At 43.6% G+C, this 24,432-nt stretch overlaps 1 long non-coding RNA gene across 1 annotated transcript; it reads right to left on the reverse strand.

Annotated features, from left to right (window-relative positions):
- Window positions 1-548: 548 nt before the first annotated feature.
- LOC128410166 (uncharacterized) lies at window positions 549-24,416 on the reverse strand. The gene is made up of 2 exons (XR_008329404.1): window positions 24,170-24,416; window positions 549-594 (listed from the first exon to the last, which is right to left on the reverse strand). It is a non-coding gene; the product is annotated as an uncharacterized LOC128410166 (long non-coding RNA).
- Between the last annotated feature and the right edge of the window lie 16 nt (window positions 24,417-24,432).

Below are 24,432 nucleotides of genomic sequence, written 5' to 3' on the forward strand. Positions count from 1 at the left end.
AGGAAGAGAAAATCAAAGCCGAACCCAGAACAAGTACATGTATAATTTGAGGGGCAAAGTTAGAGGAAAATGATGGTATGCACCTTGAGGGTTTTCTCAGAACAAGTTGTGGTTGCCCAAATCAACAGGATATCAGAAAGAGCTGTCCAAGTTCTCTCACAGAGCTTTCCATTATTCTGTCAGAACAAAATGAAGGAGAGCTCTGTTTCCAGCTTTGTCGATATTCAACACTTCGGCTTCAGTCACTCCTGATGATTAATTGTAGGTTATCTTCCACAAGGAATGTGGTGGTTTGACGTGACGTCATCAGGCCAATGGGAAACGGGTTTGGCCCAGGTTCATGGAGCAGCTGCTGCGAGTGAAAAATTGACCCTCCTGTGGCCAAATCCAACTTCAATGGAAAGGCTTTCGGCAGCCAATATTGAAGCAAAACAAGGTTTTTTGAGGTCAGCATTAAATAATGAGCACTCTCGAGTCTTAGACAGCCCACTCCAACCTCAGTTTAAGCTCTTAGAACAATTCATTCTTCCACCTCCCTTTTTCCCCCCCTAGAAGTTTTAACTCTTGTTTGAATGGGAATCCAGGTCTATTATCCTGTGGAATGAGTAAGAAAATGAATAATGAATAAAAGGAAGGAACTCATGTATCCTGCAAAAAGGAGGGAGAAGCCCACAACTCTGTATTGTGTCGAATAACAGAGATGCAGGATCCCACCTTTTCCACGCACCCTATGTGCTGGTTGTCCCAAGGCCTGATTTAAGATGTTGATGCTTCTGCAGCCACTACAAAACTGCTCATACATGGCTTGAGGCTTTGTTCTGCAGCAATAACACACATATGTGGCAACTGCCTGGGCTGCTGAATCACATGGTTTAATCCCTTCAAGATGACCTCAGTGCCTGGAGACAGTCAGGTTGTGCATCCACAGCAGCGACCACTGGAATGATTGCTGTGAGGAGCGCAGAGAGAGGAAACACGATGGTTGCATCTGCAGCAGCACAACCTGACTCCTTCATCTGCCCCAGCTGCAACAAAACTCCTCTCTCCCACATTGGTCTCTACAGCCACAGCAGTAACCTTACAACAGTTTGACTTCATCCCCCAAAGGTGCGCTCCTCCATTGTCTCCTGAGATGCCAGCAATTCCTCACGCCTGAACCCTCTGATTACTGGTTTGGTAGGTGACTACCTGAATCAAGTGGTTCATGAAGTTGCTGCTGTCAAAGTGCAGCTCTGTGAACATGAGAGAAGCTTTTCAGTGGTGGGCATCGTGACAGAGCACAGCAATAATGGATGAGTCGGGTGCAGCGTTTTGAGCAGAAGGTGGATCTCGCCGTGCAATCACATCTTTCCATTTCACAACCTCATTAACCCCTTCCCCTTTCATCTATAGTGCATCGGTGCCTTCAGCAGCATTGTAAATGAATTTCGGATTCCTCTCCTCGCTGCCCACTCCCAGCCTAATTAAAAAGAACCATCAGTCTCTGCCTTTCTTTTGAGTTCTGAGGTAGAGATAAGAGAGAGACCTAAGGTATTTGGTGAACAAAACAGAAGTGAAAAATATTCCGCTGTGGAGGTCCTTCCTAACCAGGATAACTGGAGTTTTTCATCAACTCTATTAAGTCAATTTTATAGGCGGTAATTCAAAAAGAGCTTTTTTTATGTGCTCCCAAGATCTTTGAATGCGCCACATCAGATTTTAAAAAATGTGTTGCCTTTCAGCTGCAGCCTCCGCCCTCTCACGTCACAAATTAATACTGCACAACTCCCTTCATGTTATTTTATTTGTTATGAGGTCTCTCTACTATGCTTCAACTTTGTTATTATTTGGGGAGGGGAGGGAAGTCGCAAATACAATGAGAAGAGTCGTCCTAATTTGGGGGGCGGGGGGGGGGAGCAGCAGTTTAAAACAGAAAGAATTTGGATCTGAAAGTCCTTTAAGGTGCAATCGTAAGGTGTCGGGGTGTGTGTGTGAGGAAGTGGGCATCCCAAGAGCCATAGGCTAGATCAGACACCCCACTTTGGTGCTGGAAACAGAGCTCTGATGTGGGAGGCAGAGCTGCCTCCCCACCTCCCCTCGCCACCACCCAGTCCACACTGGAACTCCTGTCAGTGGAACCACAGGGGCAGGGTACCAGGGGCATGCCAAGGAGGACCAATAAAGAGCTTGGTTCCAAAGCTGCCCCAGTCTCCTGGCACACCCTGAAACCAGGGAGGGAAAAGCCAGGGGAAAAATACGTTCCGCCCGGACACTGAGGTCCAGTGCCGAGGGCCTTCTGGGGGTTCCCTCCCTGCGAGAAGCCAAGTTACAGGGAACCAGGCAGAGGGCCTTCTCGGTAGTGGCACCCGTCCTGTGGAATGCCCTCCCACCAGATGTCAAAGAGAAAAACAACCACCAGACTTTTAGAAGACATCTGAAGGCAGCCCTGTTTAGGGAAGCTTTTAATGTTTAATAGACTATTGTGTTTTAATATTCTGTTGGAAGCCACCCAGAGTGGCTGGGCAAACCCAGCCAGATGGGTGGGGTATAAATAATAAATTATAATTATTATTATAATTATAAAAAAGACACAGGAATGCAAGACCATTCCTCCCTCTTCACTTTTTTTTTTTTTTTTGCTGTCAGCTTGATATAGCAGCTGAACTGCCTTCAGACTCCTCTCCCCTGCCTCCTTCACCATAAAATGCTTTTATAAACTGTTTTCCTGAAGCTGAAAAGATAGCAGCTAGGTGCTTACCTAGCAAGCCTTCCTGTAAACCTACCTTGTAAAGGCTGGTCCATTCTGGCAAATGGAGCGCTGACCCACCATCCTCAGCCTGGTCTTAGCCAGCTGCCTGCCTTCGTAGTTACAATCAGCCCAGGGGTTGTCCCTGGCTGTCAACTCCCCCCTTCCCCTTAGTCTCAACATTTACACTGTACAGCTCAGCAGGGAGGAGGACAGGGACAACACTAGTTGGCTCCCCCTGTCATTGGCTCTGAGCTCTGCCTACTGTTGGTCTCTCTGCCTTCTGCCCTCCCAGCCCCAATGGGCACCAGCCACCACTGGAAATGCCCTCCTGGTTTCCACCTGCCTTATTTCAGATGGCGGAGACACCTGGAAGAAAACGTCAGCAGCTGACTGCAACATCTATGCAGCATTGGGCCTAGGAGGGAATTGCTACTGCAGAAACTAAGCATCAAAACTGTCTTGTAGGCAGGTGCAAAGCTAGTTGTGGGGTTCTTTAGATGCCGCCCATGGAGCAGAGAATCTGTGGTCTTCCAGATGTGGTTGAACTCCACCTCCCATCATCCCAGACCATTGACTGTACTGGCTGGGGCTGATAGGAGTTGGAGTCCAACAACAAATGGAGGCCCACAGACTTCCTGCCCCAGACCAGAAGTTTGTAAATCCCTAAGGAAAATGTTTTCAGTATGATGGTCAAGTTCAAGGCACCTGCCAATTGGAACATCCCCCTGTTTCTTGGTAAACTCATAAAAATCATTTCTTGGATAGGATGCTTCTTTTCGTAGTAAAAATAACTTTATCAATAATCTACAAAACTGACCACTTCATTGGCATGGAATTTTATTCTGTAGCATATTGTCTATAGTCTTGCTCCATTATTTTTATAGCCAGTCAGCTGTGCTAGTTATCCTGAGGCATTTGCTAAGTGGGTTGAGAAACTCGAAAATGATTTTTTGGAAGGAAAAAACCAACCCCACTTTTTTGGCTAGCAACGGTGTTGCCTTGGGCATAGCAAAGAAAAACCTCCTGTTATAAAGAGTTACACTTTCAAAACTCTTTAAATATATGAAAAATTCCTGCAGATGGAACATTGCCCTCAGCACAGCACTCCCGTTTCAATAACAGTTGAGTCAGTTTGGTTTGCTTGAGCATAAGCTTGCTGTAATGCCAAAATTAATTTAAATATCTACTTATTTGGTCTTCACCAGTAAATGGTTTCCTGGGGTAGCATTCAACTAAGCTTTACTCAGAATAAACCCATGGAAATTAATGAACATGACTAAGTTGTGTCCATTAATTGCAACAGAACTACTCTGAGTAAAACTTAGTTAAATTCCACACTTGGTTTTCCACACAAAATGAGGTGTAGATTTCTGAGGGTTTCTGCAGAGCCTGTCTGCTCCCAGTGTGTGGAGGTTGATATCAATTTATCACTGAGGACTAATCTACACTGGTCGGTTATAACATTAGAAATGTGTTATAAAAATCTGGCACCAGAGGGTGCTGCAGAGCTGCGAGTCCCCAGCAGTGGTAAAATGCATTGAGCGATATATAACAATATACATTATTTTCAAAAACGTTTTTACAGATCAAGTGTAGATCCAGCCTGAGTCAGTGCATGAGCTTATCATGTCATACACCACACACTGACTCAGTGGTGAGTCAAAATTACTCTGTGCATGCTCAGAGTTAACTGAAGCAGGAGGGAGCTTGTGTGCCTATTTTCAAGTACTGCTGGTTATAGTCCTACCTGGAACTGTCATCAGCGGGGACAGGAAATGGTGGCAAGTGAGCCTGTGCAAATGCCTCAATACTGTATGGAGTTGACCTGTGCTGTTCACTACTAGATACCCTGCAGGCACTACATTGAAACCTGAGCTCACTTCATCACCTCCTCTTATGTTGCTGTAACATGTGCACAGTGATGCTCTTTGGTTGCCTAAGAACCAGTGGTGCAGTAGTATAGTAGCAGGCATTCTTCATGAGAACCTCCACAGCTAGCTGCACTACTACAGTGGTACCTCTGGTTAAGAACTTAATTCGTTCCGGAGGTCCGTTCTTAACCTGAGGTACCACTTTAGCTAATGGGGCTTCCCGCTGCTGCTGCTGCGCCGCCGGAGCACGATTTCTGTTCTCATCCTGAAGCTAAGTTCTTAACCCGAGGTACTATTTCTGGGTTAGCAGAGTCTATAACCTGAAGCGTATGTAACCTGAAGCGTTTGTAACCCGAGGTACCACTGTATAATCATGCTGCTTCTAAAACAACACAACAAAAATGAACATTTGACCAATGTAGACATCATAGCCTCAACACCAAGCCAGACTTTTTATCACCTTTCCCACCAACTACTTTGCTTAACATCCAACCTGGTGGACTCAATCCTTGCTCAGTATTGTATGACAGAGTTACAATTCCCAGCAAACTACAGTGCCCATAATCCTTTTGAAAGACTATGCTTCAACTCTGTTTTAAAGGTATAGAGTGGGCACCATCCTTATGAACTAGTGGTCTCACTTGGTCATTATAATACAGCTACCTGTATTTCTAAACTCATGCATTTGCTAGTTTCTCTGCTCTAGTAAAGAAATCCCACTTTGCATGAGGATATGAGCTTAGCTTAATGGGTTCTCAAATATATACAGTACAAACCTAATATTGTTTACTCAGAAGTACACCCCACTGTGTTCAACAGGACTCCTCTGCTCCTTGGTAAGTGAGTTTAAGATTACACCCTTGATTTTCATTTTGCTGTGAATTTTATACTCAGCCAAGCATAGATTACTCAGCTATTGCTATTAACTGAAATGTAAAATCAATAAGACTTTGCTAGATCTAGCGGCATTGCATTTCAAAAGGGGGAAAAATAAACATTAAAAGTATCCAGTATTATTACCACAGGGAGTTGTTAGAATAGGCCAAGGTAAAGAAATATAGTAACATAAATTGTTGGTCATCCATCAACCAGTAGGAAAATAAACTTCTTCTCTTTTTTTGCAGTTAAGTAAAAGAACTATTCATGAAAAGAGAAATTACACACAATCCTTAAAGGTTTCTGCACTTCACATTTTATTATAAGATCCTCAGTTTCCTGCTTTTCAAAGGGACAAAAGGTGCTTACTTCTGTTGATACCATCTGCCCAAACAATAATTATGTTAATCCTGCATTCTGAGCCTATAAAAATGACTCACTTTCAAGAAAACAGTTGACTGAAATAGAGATCACTAGGCAAAGAGATAGGGTCCAGAAAATTGGGTTATATAATCATCTGATTGCTGTGTCTCCTGGCTCACCTTTTACCTTATTAGAAAATTATTTGGAAAAAGGATGTTGAGGGCACTATTGCATGGTCATATCTTCAGGGAACCTCCATTTTTAAATGTACCACAATAAGCTTAATAAGTAAAGGGACAGCACATCTTTTAGAAGGGAAGTTTGCTTTGCATTGTTCGTGGAACAAATCATTATAGTCGTGATGATGACTGAGCCTAAGAGGAGCAAAGATCAGTGGTCACCTGGGCTAATCCTCATCCCATCTTTGCTATGAGGTTTACTTAAACAAACAGGCAAAACACATTATGGGCTGGCAGAGGGAAGGAAGCATTCAGTAGCCTTACTTTCAAGGCCAAAGTACACTAAATCAGAAATTAAATGAACAGTTGCACGAATAGTTTTTAAAGTGTAAATAGCAGGCATGCTCCACCCACTCCATCCCAGTTCAGGATCCTGATGAGAAATATAGGATGTTTTAAACCCTTTGCCCCTCCTCTGCAATTTCAGTCCAGTCTGGGGCCCCACACACCTGCCATTTGCAGTGGACTGAAATCTCCCCTTCATGAAGATGGAAGCTTTCCTAAAACCTAGGGTGTAGCAACACTCTGGTGCATTGTGGGAAATTAAAAAGGTGGCTAGCTCCAGGTGGGCCCACTAGCACCCTCTGACCAATGAGAAGACCCACTAAAGAGCCTCCAGAGCCGCCTCTAACCTTGAGTCAGCCCCTTCCTCCCAAGATTCTTTATTTATTTCAGGGATTATTCATAACCCATTTCAAGCAGGTATCCTCACTGCTCTTCATGAGGAAAAATGAGGAAAACCATGAGGAAAAATGAGGCCAATATGAAGGGAAGGGGAGAAATGAATAATAGGGGCATTTCTCCCTCATAACCCAATAATAATAATAATAATAATAATAATAATTTATTTATTTATATCCCGCCCATCAGCTGGGTTTCCCCAGCTGCTCTGGGCAGCTTCCAACAGAATATTTTTATTTTTTTTAAAAGATATTTATTAGAATTTTCAGTATTAATACAAAAAAGGAATCAAAAAGAAAAAAAAGAAAAAAGAAGTAACAAAAATACAAGAATAGAAAAAAGTTAAAAACACACAAAATTTCTAATGCTTATTTTTCATTAACATGTTTCCTCGACCTCCTCATACCTCCCTTTTATGTATTCCAATTCCAATTATTAATTCAACAAATCCTTACATTCCAGTTCAAATTATTAGTTCAACAAGTCCTTATCACAAAGACCTTAATTTTACCATGTTTTTTCTTTATATAAACCACTTTTTTACTTTATCCAGACTTAATTCTCGTCCAAATCTATATAACGGTACTTATTCTTAAAACATTTCCCTAAGGTCGAAAGAAAGTTCCCTTCCACAAATTCCCAATTCTCCTAAAAATAAAACAAAAAAAATTAAACAAAAGAGCAACTTGTATTATGTACACTTTAAATTCCCATTTTTCATTCCACCCATCCCCCTTCCCGGTTTCAGTCCCCAACAGATCTCAAAATAAAACCCTCAACCCGGTGATCTTATGTCCGAGGCTCTTAAGTCTCTCTCATGGCCCCTCTGCCAGTCTCTTTGATAGTCTTTAATATTCAAGACCAAATCTCAATGGGACTCCCGCCCTGCAGCATCCAGGTTTCTTCCAGCCAGGCCTACGTACTTGAAAGTAAGGCCTATAGAGTATTCCACATCTTGTTTCATTCTCCTTAAGATTCCAAATGTCCCTATAGCTCCAACTTCCAACTGAATCAAATTTATAATCCAAGTGTCATATGATCCCCAGATAAGGAGATCTCTCCATCTTTCATTTCCCAATTCAGGCCAGGCTTCCATCTTCAGAGGTTTGTTTCTTCTTGTTACCATCGTGTCCAGCCTCAGGTTACAGCTCACCTTTTGCATCTGCAGGGTTGGGTCCCCCCCTTTTTTCTCTTCAAAGGCAACATTATTCTCCTTCTCAATTTCCTCTGTTTGTTCAGTTAAGTAGAATTCCTGTACCAAGTTCTTATCAAGTTCATTGCTAGTACTGGCTCTTGTGCCCAAAGTTGTAGCATTTGTAGTCAAAACACCTATTTGACCTTGCAGCTTTCCCAAGAGAAAGAAAGTCTTGTTCAGTTCAGACTGTATTTCTTTACCAACTGCCATTCTTAAACATATCAAGGACAGAAAACAATTTCTCAGCTGGTTCTTAATGCAATGTCCCAAAACTCCCTCTAGGGGGATTTAAGTTTCTTTTTACTCCTTTCGGCACAAAACCAAAAGTTCCATACGTTAAATTGTAGCAATCCTTCCTTCTTTTAAAACATAAATTTGTAACCAATGTAAGCAGCAGAGACAAAGTCCTCTTTTTGTATCTTGACAGCTAATTTCACAGCTGTCAAATTGTTCAATTACTCCTCAACCGGATCTCACAGACCACTCCCGGGTCCGGGGGGGGGGTGGCACGTCAGTTTTTAAATTTAGCTCTTCTCCCGCAGGTTCCCCTGCTTCCAAATAAGTTTTCTTGTAATCTCAATCGGTGGAATTAAAATCTTTTATAAAAAGTAAAGTTCTCCACGACCTTAGTTAGAGGTTCTTTGCTTTAAAATATTTACAGAAAGGGGAGGCAGACTTCCTGTTTGGACCTTCCCCGATCAGTGCCGAATTTAAGAATATTTAAAAGATCCAATTTCCGTACTACTCACGGGTTGTTGTTTTAAAGTCCCAATTGTTCCAGGAAAAAGGCAGCGCTCTCCGGCAACAGCAATGCGGCTTCGCTCCACGGAAATAGCCGGTGACTCTCAGCACCGCGCCGCTTCCCCCTCTTCACTTCGGAGCCCATTGGTGGGTTCCTTAGTGGATTGGGGGGGCGCTAAAGGTGCCCGCCGAGTCCCATGGTCACAGGCTTCATCCGCCTGTGATTTTTAAGAGGGTCCCCGCTTTGCCACAGCGGATACAACGCATTTTGTGCGGAGCTGGTCCCTCCAGTTCAGAGGGAGGCAGCCATTGCCGAAGGCGCCACCCCGGAAGTCCCAGACTATTAAAATACAATAGTTTATTAAACATTAAAAGCTTCCCTAAACAGGGCTGCCTTCAGATGTCTTCTGAAGGTTATAGAGTTGTTCATCTCCTTGACATCTGATGGGAGGGCATTCCACAGGGCAGGCGCCACTACTGAGAAGGCCCTCTGCCTGGTTCCCTGTAACCTCACTTCTCACAGTGAGAGAACCACCAGAAGGCCCTCGGAGCTGGACTTCAGTGTCTGGGCAGAACAATGGGGGTGGAGACACTCCAATGGCTGGACTGATTAGATAATAAGGATAGGTGTCATGTGAGTGGGTTCCCTCAATTAGTTGCATTCTTCCTCCTCCTGCCTTCTTCTTCCCCTACTTTCTTCTATAGCTTTGATTCTAAGATTGCCGTCAGGACCCACTCATGTCCCACTCTGTTGAGTAGGGATAATGTGCTTCCCCTTTGCCTTGGCTTGGGCTCATGATGCAGAAACGAGTCCAAGCCAAGCAAAATATCATGATTATCATTATCATCATCATTGTCCTGGCTCCCAGTTGTGGACATGGTACTTGGAATCTTGGCTCAGTTATTACCAAAGATTTTATTCCAAAAATAACTACACAGCCTAAACATAGATTGGGTTACAGGTTACATGGTTCTGTGTTTTAAAGCAAAGTTCCAGGGTACATGGCTGGGCATATGCTAAGATTTTGTTTCAGCACCTGAAACAATCCTTTGCTTTCCATTGGAAGAGCAGGGCAGGCAGAGTCATTCGTACATTTTGGGTCCCGAGTGACAGGACTAGGCAAGTGAGTAGGTACTCCTGTGAGTTGCTTGGATCTGCTTGCGACAATATGTCTGACCATGCACCCTTGGAGATGAGGTGGGTAGGGTCTGCCCATTCATTATCCATTCCAGGCTCAGGGATCTCCCTGGTTGCTGTGGACACCAAACTAGTAGGAGGTGGGGCAGGGCCTGGTTCAGTTGGCTCTCCCTCCTCTGCTGTGATGTCTGGCACTATCTGGGTGGCAACATGTTCTGTCAGACTGCTTTGCTCCTCCGTGGTGTCAACCTCAACACTCTGCATTACTCAGTTTCTCCATGGCTCCCTAGCTCCACACTCTTACTGCATTCCTTCTTCCCCGCTCACTAGTTCTGTCAAGAGGTCATGACAATAATCATCATTACCACTACCAATGTGAACTTGTGATTTATATGAAGTCACCAGGCAGGGAACGCATTCTGCCAGTGACTTAGAATTTCCCCATTCTTGCCTTCTCCCCCATTTCTAGCAGCCCCTTCAGCAAGACTGAATGCTGGGGGAGACTACAGGAGGAGAAAAGAGGCGAAAGCTGAAGCAAAGCACCCAGGTGGCGATTAGAGCTCTGTTTTCAACCTTTTAAGATGCCGTCAATTGATTAATGACAGAAATTAATCCATTAATGGCTTCTGTTTATAACAGTCCGACTGACAGAGGGCTTGCAGTTGCTGTTGTACATTAAGTAAAAGGGTAGGTTGCCTGCCCTCTAACGGGCTGCCATGTTCCCAGTAGATATGAGCAGTCATTGCAGAGGTTACGAAGTCAGGGTGTCTTTTCAGTTTTTAATTTACCTCACATTGTAATGACATGAGTTTTTACTTCTTCTTGTCTCAGTTTTGATCTCTGGTGCCTCAGCCAAGATGGTGGCTGTCATATCATGCTATCATTTTTCATCTCAATGTGTCACTAAGCCTGCAGTTTATTTGTCCAAGTTCACATTGTGTTCTATTTTAATAATCCTCTTTCTCCAGGATCTTGTGATTTGACAACAGCAGAGTTTATCCTGTTAGGTCTCTCCCCACCCTCCTGCCCGCCCTGTCTCAACACAGCACAAGGATTTTCTTGTCATTCTCCACAGGAAAGCCTAGCCAAGGGAACTAATCTCCATAAATATGAATGTGTCAAGAGACTGAAAAACAAAAGTGGTAATATATCAGCTCAAAAAGGGCTGGGTGAGGGGGTGTTATTTTTAGTTCAGCAACCACACACACAATATTTGTGAAATGCACTCCGGTGGGGAAAACAGTGTAAGATCAATTTAAATGTGTCTTTAGTTAGGTAAATGAATGTCTTGTCCAGGAAATAAGCCTGCAAAAACTGGATGAGTGGATGGGCAGGAAATAGTAAAAGTGGGAGGGAAGTTGCTTTTCTGGGAACAAGATCTGTGTTACTAGCACAAAGAGGTAGGGGCATAAGTAGGGCTCTTTGTCTTTTAAGGTGCATACAAAACCAAATTACTTGCATCCTGCGGTCCCAGAGTAACTTTAGTACCTTCTCCCACATGGTACCTTCCAAATCAAGGCCCACCAGAAAGGGCCTGTGGACCTTCCATCTGCCATCCACGAGTACAACTTGCAAGGCTTTTGGAGGAGTAGTGATAGAGGGCGGTCTGACAGAGAACCAGCAGATAGGTATATCTGAGCTAATTGTTCTCAAGTTGGTGTTCTGCTTATGCTTACTTTGGGTGTCGTCATTGTTGTTTTCGCATGGTTTATTATCTATTGTATGTTTGATGAAATTGGCATTGTATAGGTGTCCACTGCGTCAAGTTTAGAGAAGCTGTTTTAGCTGTCTGGGGTTTTTGCAGAGGTGGATATGTAAACATCATGCATTCCTGTACACAAACACTGCTTTTGTTTGACTATGGATATGGGGTTGCTGCTGCAGGTAATTGCTAGTGGATGGGGGGGGAGTCCATTGTTTACTGCAGAGTCTGCTTCCTTCATGCACAGCTGGATCTGGCCATTGGATCCAGTTGTGCATGGCCACTGTGAGAAGAGAATGATGGGCTCATCTAGCCCATCGTTCTCTTCTCACAGTGGCCTACCAGATGCCAATGGGAAGACCAAAAGCAGGATATTAACCCAGTACACACCTCACCACCTGTGAATTCCAGCAACTTGTACTCAGAAGCATATTGCCTCTGACAGTGCAGGTGGAACATAGCCATTATGTCTAGTAGCCGTTGATAATGAGACTGAATATGTGGGGCAAAGACACCACTCTAATAGAAGTTAGATTAAATGCTAAAGGATTTGGACATAGCTTAAAGTGGAACAGGTTATGCCTTTATGAACTTTCGGGTACATTGGGAACAATACGACAGCTCCAGTGATGTCCATGTTTCAGCTGGCTTCTCTCAAGACCACCTGGTTAGGGTTAGTTGTCTGTGCACGGGCATGTTTATGGTTAGAGAGGCACCTGTGTGTGAATATATGGTGATAGCGCTTGGGAAGGAAAGTCAGTGTGAGTCAGCAAGGTATGTGCGTATATGCATATAAACTGTCTTCCAACTCTTCGCTTTTCTCCACAATTCCTACGTAAGTGATCAAAGAGCCAGTGGGAGAAGGGTCAAGGTATCGGCACCTACTGTGGAAAATGCACATCTAACAGTGGACTGGGACCTATCTCTCTCTCTGAGGAAGAATCACAGGTGCCTGAGGACTAATTTGCATGGCATTGCAGCAGCATCCACTTGCCTGCCAGTATTGAACTTTGAGTTGAAAGCACACAGCTCCTCATGTGTTCACTAAGGATTTGAGTTGGATGGTGAAGCAAAGGACCAACTGTGATGCACACTGGGTGACATTAGTCAGAGTAAAAAGCAACAACCCTGAAATCAATTGTACTTATGTCTATTGATTTCAATGGGGTCTGTTCTGCATTCAACTTAGTTGGTTACCACCCACTGAACAGCAACAACGGCCCCAGTTTACCACACGGCCACTACATTGATCTCTTCTGCACCCTCTCTAGTTTGGAGATAAGATACCACCGATCCAGGTACTCTGAGTCACCAACGTATGGTAAAATGTGCTGTTTTGTATCAAACTATTTGGATTCCGTTTCTTTTGCGAAAACTCAAGTGGCTGCCTGTGATTCCTTAATCCCAGGAAAGAATAAATGCAACTTGGATAACGATAGCGATAATATTTTTAATATGTGTACTCAGCTTTTCTGCTGGAAGAAAAAAGTTGGGTGTGTGTGTGGAACATAACAGAGTTTGAATTGCTAAATGAACACCTGCAGTATTTCTCAAGTGCTGACAGTTAACAAGACAAGACCTTGTTTCTTGAGGTCAGAACTGAGACAAACAAGAGCCTGTAATGATCTTTGATGAGCTTCATATAGTGGCACATGCTGGCATAAATAAATGATCAGGCAAGTGGAGAGGCATATTAAGAGGTATTTGAAAAGCAGTCATTAAGGCAGATGGGTTGGCCAGTGCCGGATTTACATATAAGCTAAACAAGCTATAGCTTAGGGTCCCACTCTCTTGGGGCTCCCAAAAAAATTTAAAGAAAAAAATCCTGGATGTACATTTCCAAAATATAAGATAAAAAACAAATAAAATAAAACCAATGTGATAAAATACATATTTTCTTTTGTGGAAATGGCTTTAGATACCTATTAGGTCCATAAATTATCATATAGCATATATTCAACCCAAAAAAACCGTGACAGTGACACCTGGACATATAAAGGGCCCCATTACCTTCAGTAGCTTAGGGCCTCATCAAACCTAAATCTGGCCCTGGGGCTGGCATATGGAACTGGTGGTCTGCATTTACCAAATTCTTCAAATACTGTAGATTCCTTTAAACCTCAGCATTGCCTGTAACGATTAAACTGCTATCAAAAGTAACATCTACAAACCATATATTAGAACGGCAGAAAGTGTTGATGGAAGGCATTTGTTAAGAACGAAGTTTGGAGAATTTAAAGCAGAATGAACGCATGCTGTCTGGTCTAGTTTATCCTAGTGTTGCAAAGCAATCATTCCTGCAGTTGATATTTTCAAGGATAACATCAACTAAGAATCTTTGTCTGTTTTATGCAAATACAGTCATACCTCATGTTACGTCCGCTTCATGTTACATTCTTTCAGGTTACGTCCCGCGGCGATCTGGAAGTACCGGAAAGGGTTACTTCCGGGTTTCGCCACTCTCGCATGCGCAGAAGCGCAAAATGACGTCACACGCATGCACAGGAGCAGTGAATCGCAACCCGTGCATGCGCAGACGCGCCGCTGTGGGTTGCGCTCTTTTCATGTTGCGAACGGGCCTCCGGAACTGATCCCGTTCGCAACCAGAAGTATCACTGCAGTTAATAGGTGGCCTGAAAATTGTAAAGAATAACACTAAGAATAAGAATATCATAACTGACCCAGGGTGGGGACCAAAAGTGGACAAACCACCTCAGAAGGTGCACGACGTGTCCCCCAGCAGAGGTACAAACCCTCCCCTAAAACTTCAACACCCCTTTGGTGGCCCCCTAGAAACTTCAGCATGTGACAGAGGCTGCACCTAGAAAATGGCTTTGATGGGCCAGCTAAACCAGGTGAGGGTAGCTGATGCATACGGCGAGTTAGGGCCTTCTCCTGCATGTGAAGACAGGTTTCAATGGATTAAGCAAAATAAACCAATAGTGGATCCAAGCACAAGAGTACTCATTCCTCCTGTGGTTTGCAGGAACTTGTATTCAGGAACATTAAAAGGTAAAGGGACCCCTGACCATTAGGTCCAGTCGTGGCCGACTCTGGGGTTGTGGCACTCATCTCGCTTTACTGGCCAAGGGAGCCGGCGTACAGCTTCTGGGTCATGTGGCCAGCATGACTAAGCCGCTTCTGGCGAACCAGAGCAGCACATGGAAACGCCGTTTACCTTCCTGCAGGAGTGGTACCTATTTATCTACTTGCACTTTGTGCTTTTGAACTGCTAGGTTGGCAGGAGCAGGGACCGAGCAACGGGAGCTCACCCTGTCATGGGGATTCAAACCGCTGACCTTCTGAACAGCAAGCCATAGGCTCTGTGGTTTAATCCACAGCACCACCAGTGCCCCGTTATTCAGGAACATTACCGTGCCAATCAGGGAGGCAGAGTTTAGCCATCATGACTAGTAGCCATTAATAGCCTTATCCTCCATGAATAAAACCTGCTGGGAGGCTTGTCCTTTGTAAAATTTGTTGTTCTAGGTCTATCATTATCAATATTTCATTATTCTTTTAAAAGAGACTTGTTTTAATCTTACTTTATAGACTAGGATGCTCCCTTTGAGGTTGTGAGGGTCAAGTTGGTTGGAAAGGGCTTTATCTTCCCAGGTGAGAGATGGAGAGGAGATTCCTGGCATCTCTAGGTAGGATTGGGAAATCCCAGAAAGCCACTGTCAGTCCGTGTAGACCAGGGGTAGTCAACCTTTTTATACCTACTGCCCACTAATGCATCTTTCTTGATGGTAAAACTTCCTTACCTCTCACCAGTGCTCAATGGAAGGAGGATTCAGCTTGTGCCATAGAACCCCCTACCACCCACCTAGAATCCTGAAACACCCACTAGTGGGTGGTAGGGACCAGGTTGACAACCCCTGGTGTAGACAGTACTGAGTTAGATGGATCAATGGCCTGGCTCTGTATAAGGCAACTTCCTATGTTCCTGTGAAAGTAACCCAAGCTAAGTGCCCACAACACTTTATAATTTGTCCTTCTATTTATTATGACACATTGCTGCTCACCACTTAAGGCTTGACATCTGTGCATAAACTGCTCAGACTGACCCCGGAAAGCATTCTCATTATCTTATATCTCACTGTGAAGCAGTTTGAGCTCTCCAAATAAAAGGTGCCGTATGAAAACACGGCATTGTATTGAGAGGAGATAGATTGAAACAGTTCACCTGAGGGCATCACTTAGGGCACTACTTATGATGGTGAATATGCTCTGATTGCCTCCGATCTGCCACTGTTGAGTTCCCTGAAGGGCTTTTTAGGAAGAGAGGAAATGTGACCAAATCCAAAACACATGAAATATCACATTTGATATTATTAAATCCTTAAATTACCAGCCATAGACCTCAGAGGCTGCAAGCTGCCACCCCATTTTACCATTATAGATTCTGAGCAAACAGGGAACGTTAAGTGTGGCTCCCAAAGATGCTCTAATGACCTAAAAAGATTTTAATAGAGCAAGACTGGAGATTTCCTTTATCTCAACCTCCCACTGATCTGCACTCACTATACATATAATATCAGAGAATGCATTCCAGTTAAGTAAACAAGTTTTTAATGAGCTTCTTTCACATATCTCATGATGCACATATGAGTGATGAGGAGTCTGCATTGCCAGGTGTGTAAGTGTGTGTTTTAATGCAGATTGGTGCAACGTTGTGATGTTTCTTTTTTTAAAAGAAATTCCTGTTAAAAGAAATTAAATGATTCACAAGTCAGTCATTCAAGTACTCTGTTGTGAATTTTTTTGGAGATTGGGCAGAGAGAATTAACGTGGGCCCAAGTTACTGCTAATATTTCCTAATGGTCATCAGGCCCATTGCCAGGCACATGTTTTGTTAGGGAAATTACAAGTCAGTATCACATGGTTACTAGGACATAGCTAGAGACATCTCTAACAGGTGGGAGACATTTTGGCAAAAGCATGTCTTCAGCTCCCCCACGCACCCATTCACACCTCAGTTAAGGATGATATGAGTACATACTGTAAAGGATTTTTTGAAACATCCTGTCCTCGTTTTAGTGGGACCATCCTCCCCAGTGAATGAGGGTGAAGTGTGTGTGTGGATGTTCAATAACTTGGGGGGCGGGAAGTAAATTTATTTTTTTTAAAAAAGAAAATCTATTTGAATACAAGATGGTTGAGGGTTTTTTCATTCTTTTTTCCACTTTTATTTATTTATGAACATAATGTGATTTATGCATAAAACATTGTTTGTTTGTTTTAAAAATCCTTGTGATTACTTGACTGCTCAAAGCAGCCTGGCCCTGCTCTTTAACAGACATATGGGGCTAATTGGACATATGGTCAGACCTTGTACAGTGGTACCTCGGGTTACATACGCTTCAGGTTACATACGCTTCAGGTTACAGACTCCGCTAACCCAGAAATATTACCTCAGGTTAAGAACTTTGCTTCAGGATGAGAACAGAAATCGTGCTCTGGCGGTGCGGCGGCAGCAGGAGGCCCCATTAGCTAAAGTGGTGCTTCAGGTTAAGAACAGTTTCAGGTTAAGAACAGACCTCCAGAACGAATTAAGATCTTAACCTGAGGTACCACTGTATAGGGCAGTTTCCTATGTTGTTCCAGTCCTTTCCACTTTATACGTAGACATTCCCAGGATTCATATGGGTAGGTGAGATAAACCAGCAAAACTACTTTAGTAATTGAAGCTGGCAAGCTGACTAACATAGCAAGTCAGTCTCCAGAAACACAGCATAGGGAGCCATCCTGCCTTCAGTTCCTTGGGGGGAAAGCTATAATTTCCCACCTGTCGTTTGAATAACCACACTATGTGGCCATGGTTTACATATGAGACTATACCTGTCAAAAGTATTCCAAATGAACTCCGTAATGTGTCAAATCAGGTTTCTCCCAATTAGCCCATGATCAATTTACCTCTTAACCAGGGGTTTATTGACTGAGATGTTCAATTATTGTTGTGAACTGGGATTTGAAGGAGTTTTAATTCTACAAGAATGAAAGTCTCAAGATGAGGGTTCACGGCTGGGAATTTGACTCATCTGTCCATTTCAAAAACTCCCACAGTTTTGGGGCACAAATGATACTGTTGCATTATGGCTTCAGCTTCCTTGAAAGGGGAAATAACCTTTGGATAGCAAAACAATGGTTTTTGGTTTATTTTTTTATGGGTAAGGTGGGAGGAAGCAATGGAAGAATATACAGTAGGTGTTGGGTTCTGACTCATTGGTCCCTGCAGATCAATTTCCTCCAGAATGACTCATCAGAACTGAACATAAATAATACCTGTCCTCTTATGAGTTGGCTTTTCCTAAGCAAGGTAGCGACTTCCCTCATTTTGTATGTGTATGTAAGATATTGTGTACACAACATTAATTAATTTTGTGAGTTATTTTTAAACACCTGCCTAGCATAAATGAAAAGAGGAGCCGTAATGGTAATCTGGGGGAAAGGGTTCTTCTTTATGGTATCTGTACAGGGAACGGATAATGAGTTTTGTGCCTGTGTAAACATCGTTTTGAAACTTTTATGGATATAAGCCAGTGTTTGGGAAGACTGGCTACCCACGCACAATGCCCATGCTCAACTTACTGGGGCTTTTGCCTCCTATTCAAGATCTTTACAGTGGGCAACATCATTCGGAACACTCTCCTGAGTTTTGCAGCCAAATAATGTTTTAAATAAATACATTTAATTCTTTTTGCCTTCTTCCCTCCTTTCTTTTTGTGGTGTATGGAAACTTTCACCAGCTAACATGCCCCTCTCTTTGTCTACTGTGCCTGAGAGAGAGGTGCATTGTTGAGGTCTATGAGCCCTGCCAAAGTTTCCTTGACAGGCTCAGTGAAAGCAGTTTTCCAGACTTCAGGCTCCGCTTTGGGAACAAGCATTACAGGTAGCCAATACTGAATCCAGTTCCTTGTCCACAGCCAGATCTTGTTGCCTTTCTTCCACCCTGGCACCATCTATTAAGCAAATGAGAGCACACAAAATGTGTATATTAGTGAAAGTAATGTACAAGAATGCATTATAATTGGGGAAATTACTTGCAAAAAATGCATATATTAGGAGAAACGCACACAAAAATGTGCATTTTCATGCAAACATTTTTTAAGAAGTTCACAGTCTGATTGAAAAAATGAGAAATTGAGAGAAACCAAAATTGCTTAGTTCATCTCCACCAGTGATTATTTTTCACCCTGAAGGTAAGAAAATACCTTTTGGGCTGCAACCCTGCCTGCACTTTGGCATCTTAAATCTCATTGAAGCCAATGGGATTCAAGAGGCTTAGGATTGCAGCCTTGGTGGTGGTGGTGGGGAATTAATTAGGAAGGAGCATCTTTCTAAAAGCTTATAAATAAATATATGGTTATGATACAGTTTGACAGAAAGTAAAGTAAAGAAATTAGATAGAAAAGTCTCCGCCAACCTGGTCGCTACATTAATCAGAAGCTAAACTGAGGTTCATAAATAGCTCGTTGCATAATATGTGGTGAATACATTAAAGTGAAATGACATGCTCTTGTAGCAGCTGAGAGGAGAATGTCTAATGAGTTAAACCTTTAAATTCTCTTGGACTTAGGGAGCATCTGGCTGAATTGTTATTATGGCACTGTGGAACTTCAGCAATTTTAGGTAGGAGACCTTGCAAGTCAGCTAGCGTTCCACAGGGCTGTATTGGATAAAATTGTACAGCATACGAAAAAGTTCAGAATGGACAGAGTTTGGATTGTAAAATTAACAAATCAAACTAACAGCTTCATATTTAATTTAGTATTCTGTTCCACCCCGCAGGGCAGAATCTGACTATAATGCAAAGCACTGGAATCTGCCTGGCATACTCCTTCTGTGTGGTCATGCCAAGTGTTTTATTTTAAGGGGGAAAGTTTGTGTGTTGTCCTTGGGATATTTGATTAATAATTTACCATTTGGATGTTATATATATATTGTACAGACTGGCTGGAGGCCTTGGGGATCACGTGAAAGAGTCCCTTTTTTACGTTTCTTGTAACTACTCAGTTTATAAACACAGGCTATCAAGTGCTAAGAGGTAGCTAGTGTTCTTGGATGTGCAGCCTAAAAGTGAAAGCTGAAGGATGGACAATTATTTTACTGTCGTTCCTAAGAAGGAAGATATCTGTTCAAGCACACCATGGAGCTATCTTGACTGCTGTCAGCTATTGATTAACGACTTAGTGGCTGTACTCAGATGTAATGCTAAACCATGATCTGCCATTATGAGAATAAACCTCTATGCGCCTTGGGCTTTCATGCTCCCCGCTCCCTCTGGTGCAGCCACAAGGAGGAGATTGGAAGCTTCCACTTCAATTTTAGAATAACCGTCATTTGGCGCGCTGTCCAAACCCTAAAGTGTATGTAACTTTTCTTAGTTGTGTTTAGGAGAAACAAGCCAGCTTCATAGTTGAGATTAACCACAGTTTAGGGTTAAGATGCCTCTGTTATGAGTTTGCGGGGTGGGGGTGGGGGGAGGCATAGGCTGAAATTCTTCTAACCGCTGGATCCAGAAAGTGTTAAAAAAATAAGCCAGGCTAGCTTCCTGATGAGGTGATCACCTGGGTGATGGACCTTTAAGGGGAACAAAGGAAAGGGGAAAGAGGCAGTAAATGGGTGGAGTCCCTCCCTCAACTCATGGGTAGTTAAAAAGACTAAGCCAAGGTTGATATCACAGAGTTACAAGTGATGTGAGCTAGAGGCAAAGCAGCAAGCAGGGGGAGAGAGAGACAGGACAATGTTTGATTGGTGCTTGAATCCAAGGCTGTGGCTTGTTAGGTAATAACGCCGAGGCCTGGTGCTTCCCCCCAACTTCAGCGTCGCCCCGAATTCATTCCTCCCGTCATGCTGATGCGGCCCATATCCAGGGACATGAGCACACGACAAGCAGAGTTCAAAACAGAAGCTCAGCCTTGAGGAGTAACATCTTAGCCTAATTTATTGCAAATTAAATCAAACAGAACAGAACAAAGAAAGATGGCTCCTCTCTCTGTCGTTCTTCCTTAGATAGAGAGCTGCAAAAGCAAAAGCTATACAGAGTGGAAACAGCGTATCTCCCTTTCCACCTACAAGACTCCAATAATTAGTGCTGGAATGTAAACAGACATGTGACATGTAACATGTAACAATCCCACACACATTTGCAGCACGGGAGGAATGGAATTCTCAACATGGCTATGGGAGGAGGAGGAGGAGGAGAAGAAGAAGAAGAAGAGGAGGAGGAGTTGGAGTTTGGACTTGATACCCCACCTTTCACTCCCCTTAAGGAGTCTCAAAGCGGCTAACAATCTCCTTTCCCTTCCTTCCCCACAACTCTGTGAGGTGAGTGAGGCTGAGAGACTTCAGAGAAGTGTGACTGACCCAAGGTCACCCAGCAGCTGCATGTGGAGGAGCGGGGAAGCGAACCCAGTTCACCAGATTACGAGTCCACCGCTCTTAACCACTATACTACACTGGCTCAAGAGCAAGGCCCTCTTGGGGTATTAATGCTGCGAGCCCCTCCGTCTTAGACTCAAGTTGTATATATGTGTCAATAAACCACTTATCATAAAGACAACACAGTCACCTCAATTCAACAGGAAACATGAACCAACATGAACCATGGGTAAGTGCCTGGAACCCCTAAAATCTTGTAGTGCTCAGAGACTGAGGTGGCAAGCAACACCACATTCAATTGTGATTAATTTAAAATGGAAGTTGACACTTCCAAACTCCTCCTTTAGGCTACACCATATTGGAGCAGGAAAGGGTAAGGCGTGAGCCAAAGGATCTGTGGGTTAGCATTGTGCCCCAAACAGTCCCTGGTTTGAGGTCTATTTTTCACCAAATACAGCAATTTGATCTCGTTTTGGACATCTACAAAGCAATGGATCCCTAATACATAATACATTTGAGGATTGTATCATACGGCAGCCCTCCATCACAGCCAGAAGCTCTGTGTGGAACCCTGGCCAGCATATGATAACCAAGTCTATTAGTATGGCTCTGAATTAGTGATGGCCTTGTTCAGCATAAAGCAAAACAACAACATGCTTGACCCACAAAGGCAAGTAGAGTGTTTTAGCCAATGAGATTCTGCTTGCTTCAAACTAATTTCCATCCTCTGAACTGGCTGCCTATTAGAGAAACTGCTCAAAAAGCGTTCACAGATTCTGAAGCTGAAACATTTGATTTGGCTGTGTTTTATTCTAGACAGCTATGACAGCATGCATTCAGACACCTCGAAATATCACCAGGGATAGAAAGCCACATCTGCAAAAGTGGTACGCAGCTACGGTTCATTATGAAATGGCACCTTGTATTGATTTCCACAGTCTGACTACAAATTGGGCAAAAAAACTATATTCTTTTATTAATTTCAAGCTCACTACTTTTTTATTTTAAACCTTCTCTTTTCCTGGCAGAAGGGGACAAGGAGAAAAGTAATTTCTAACCTGCATTATTTTCTTTTCAAAATTCTTGTCCAGGCACACTACTTAATAACTATGGCAGTGATAACAGAGAAAGAGATGTGCTTGCATTGTAATAACAAGGCTGTAGACATTTCTGAACGCAAAAGCTTCTATCTTGCTTATATTAAATAAAAGAGATTAGGTTTTCCAGAGCAAACTGGCATGTGTTTCTACAAGAAGAATAGTAACAAAAAATAAAAAAGATACCCACACCCTTTGGGTCACTTCCCCTTCAATCAAGCTGTCACCATCCTTTGATGCAAGTATTTCTATAGACATTGATCAAGTAGCTAATAAGATTCCAAGTGAATCTTTTCCATTTTTAAAAAAATTGGGTTGTGTATCCAATATACTCCTGCCAACCTAGCAGTTCGAAAGCACGTCAAAAGTGCAAGTAGATAAATAGGTACCACTTCGGCAGGAAGGTAAACGCGTTTCTGTGCGCTGCTCTGGTTCGCCAGAAGCGGCTTAGTCATGCTGGCCACATGACCTGGAAGCTGTACGCTGGCTCCCTCGGCCAATAAAGCGAGATGAGCGCTGCAATCCCAGAGTCGGCCACGACTGGACCTAATGGTCAGGGTTCCCTTTACCTTTACCTTTACCCAATACTATTTACTCTGGCTCCAGTGCTCTCTCACTGATGTTTGAAGCCAAGTACACACAACTTTAGCTACAATCCATATATATCCTACAGTTTATTGAGAAATAATTTTGAAGGCCAAACCTGTAGTTAAGCTGAGGTGTGTACGTTTGAGACAGCCAATGAGCATGTGCAGATGACAGCTTCATTGAACAGGAGCTTGGCACAGGAAAACAAATCAGGTAATGTGCATCCCTGATACCTCTGTGAGAAATAAAGCAATGCACAATAGTCATTTGGAACTCAAGGAGTGTGTGGGTGGGTGTGACCTTACAGTGTTTTAAGCTGCTCATGTGTAAATAGCGTTATTTGTGTATAGATCACTGAAACAAAAGGTTTCCAAGCAGCGTGTACAGCACATAAAAAACTCAACTTAAGAACGAAATACGAAGCTCACAGGGTGATCTAAGGCCAGTCAGTGCTTCTCAACCTAATCTACCTCACAGGGTGGTTGTGAGGATGAAATGGGGGAGGGGAGAACCATGTACACCACCTCAGGTTCCTTGGAGGAAAAGGTACAGTAGTATATAAATCTAATAAATAAAATAAAATAAAATGCTTTCTGTGGACATCTACACATATGATCCTTTGGACTGCCTCAGATAATCAAGATGTGTTCAGTACTGTGAGGTTACCACAATTTCTATGGCCATCAACCAGGTGTATGGCTGAATTACTGTTTGATGGGGAGACCAAGGACTTTGACCATAAAGTAGGGTTACCAGATGTCCCCGTTTCCCAGGGACAGTCCCCGGATTTGCGAATAAGTCCCCAGACAAATTCCATCCCCAGAATGTCCCTGGATTTCATCTAATGTCCCCGGGAAACGCAACAGCGGCAGTCTCAACAGCCCAGAGCAGTTGGCTCTGGCTGGCTTCAGGAGCTGCTCAGAAGTCCCCATATGATGGTGGTGCAGGGGCTCTAAGATGCAGCTTTTGGGCTGCCTCCACCTTCTCTGACCCAAGCAACTAAGCTGTGAAGGGAGGCTTCATGCTGCCTATCGGAGCAGCCTCCCAACTCCTACTTGCGTGCAAGCAGGAGGGGGCGGGGATCTCTCAGCTGTGACTGGAGGCTTCATGCTGCCTATCAGAGCTTGCATGCAAGCAGGAAGGGGCAGGGATATCTCAGGCAATGGAAGCCTCCTTTCCCAGCTAAGGGATCCCCGCCCCCCACCCTGCTTGCACGCAAGTAGGAATGGGATTGGGGCTGCTCCGATGGGAAGGGAGGCACCGTGCTGCCCGAGCCTCACTGCCACCGCTCTCAGCCCTCCTCCTCCTTCCATGCCTGACCCACCACGCACCGCTTCCCCACCACTACCACCACCGAAGAACCAACAACTCAGGGGCTGCCCAGGCTCATGGAGAAAGGAGATAGAAGCCTCGGAGGAAGGGGAAACGTGGCGGTTGTGGTCAAGGTGGCGGCCGCCCCTCTGCCACCGCCATCGCTGCAGCATCAATGTCCCAAACGTGTAGTATTTAATTAATTAAGTAAGTAAAGTGTCCCCAGAGTCATTGAAAAAAATCTGGTAACCTTACCATAAAGCTGTAGATCAAAAGCAAAGAACAATTTTTCTGTCCGAGGTTTGCCATGATACTACTTTTAATGGCCATGGCTTCTCTCCAGGAATTATGGGAGCTGTGGTTTGTTGAGGATGATGAGAGTTGTTAGGAGATCCCTCACAAAGCTATGGTTGGTTCCCAGAGCAGTTGAACAGCCAAACCCTCTTCCCAGGGAACTCTGGGAATTGTAACTTTGTGTGCAAAGGGGGCTGTGCAATAGGAGAGAGAAGATTAGGCAT

Source organism: Podarcis raffonei, chromosome 3 (assembly GCF_027172205.1).
Source record: "Podarcis raffonei isolate rPodRaf1 chromosome 3, rPodRaf1.pri, whole genome shotgun sequence".
NCBI classification, from domain to species: domain Eukaryota; kingdom Metazoa; phylum Chordata; class Lepidosauria; order Squamata; family Lacertidae; genus Podarcis; species Podarcis raffonei.